Consider the following 1,793-nt stretch of genomic DNA (forward strand, 5'->3'; position numbering starts at 1 on the left):
CTCGTCCTCGACCTCGGACTGGTGCCCTCACCTGGCCTCTATCTCGGCCTCTATCAACGGGGGGAGCAGCTCCTCCCGGGCCAGGAACGTATGTTACGCGCGTTCTCACCATCTGTGAGAGAATATGTGAGAGAATTTAGTGTACCATCAATTACACGATAGAAGATGAATAAAGAGTAGTTTCCTAACACCCCATAGCCTCTTGAAGATAAGTATGGACGTCTCTGTACCGATCCGCAAGGCTCTATTGGGTCTGCCCATGACTTGTGAGACCTACGCGAACCTAGTGCTCTAATACCATGTTGTCACGACCCAATTCCATCGTAGGCCGTGATGGCGCCCAACACCATTGCTAGGATAGCCAACATTGATCAAACTAGTGATTTCCCAATTAAATAAATTGCTAAATGGATAATAAATCTTCATTTGTTAAAAGATTTAGAAACTTACCAATGAAACAAAATTAAATGGAAGCAACGAATACAAGCCGTAATCATGTATACAATACAAAGATCATAAGTCTACTAGTGTGTGTGCCAAGACCTTGTGTCACAAGTATGTGGTCAATCTAGTAGAATATACAAAAGAATGCTAGCCTACTATCTGAAAGGAAATAGACAGAAAATTAAAACATAAGGGAGACTCCAGTTGCTGCAGAACGGCTCGGAAGGCAGCTTACCCTGAAGTCTCGAAGTGGGGATCAACTACACGCGCCAGACGGGTAACTAGATGCACCTGCCTCAAATCCTGTACAGTTAAGTACATAAGTGTAGTATGAGTACATAAACAACATGTACCCAGTAAGTATCCAGTCTAACCTCGAAGAAGTAGTGACAAGGTGTCGACTTTGACACTTACTATGGGCTAAAAATAATATAATCAAAGTATTATACTAAGCATGGAATTAATGAATAATACTGAAAGCTCAATAACAGGAGATGATAAGTTCTTCTTTCACAAATATAAATTTAAAATTCAGTTATATTATATCATTTAACAGCTTTCATTTCAAGACATTTAAACAATTACAATCATGGAGAGTTCCACAGAATTATCATGCGCAAATTATGCCGAGGTCGTAGGACCCGATCCAACATAATATACATAAATTCTGCATTGTCATATGGTCGAGCGACGCGAACCATAGATGCATCTATTTTCTATTGAGTCGCTGGGCCCGATCCACAAATAGCAATTTTTCCCAGGAAAACACATATTTCTCATTTACAGTCAAGTATTCCATTAAATCTTCAAGTAAGTGAATATACCATTTTACAATTCTTTTATCAAATATTAACATGACCTATGTAATTAAATTAGCAAGTAAGGGCGCACACATTTCAAATAAAGCATGATACGGGTCCTAAACTACCCAGACAATAGCATATTAGTAGCTACGTACGGACCCTCGTCACCTCGTACGTACGTAGCCCCCACAAATAGGTACACACATTTATTTAATTCACATATGGGGTTAATTCCCTCGTACAAGGTTAGAAAGGAGACTTACCTCGTCTCAAGGCCTACTTCCAAATTCAAGAATGCGCTCAAACCTTGAAATCAGAGCCGAACAAATCCAAAACTATTCAAATAGTGTAAAAACTAAACAATATGCATTCAAAAGTTTATATTCTAACTATTCGAATGATTACCCATCCCAAAATGCAAGATTCCTAAAATTCATCCCCGGCCCCACGTGCCCGGATTCCGAAAATGTTCGAAGAAAGTTGTTTCCCATACCATAAGGAACATAAGTATAAAATTTTTACTAAGTTCCATAATTATTTTCGTGG

This window comes from Nicotiana attenuata, unplaced genomic scaffold (genome assembly GCF_001879085.1).
Source record: "Nicotiana attenuata strain UT unplaced genomic scaffold, NIATTr2, whole genome shotgun sequence".
NCBI lineage: Eukaryota > Viridiplantae > Streptophyta > Magnoliopsida > Solanales > Solanaceae > Nicotiana > Nicotiana attenuata.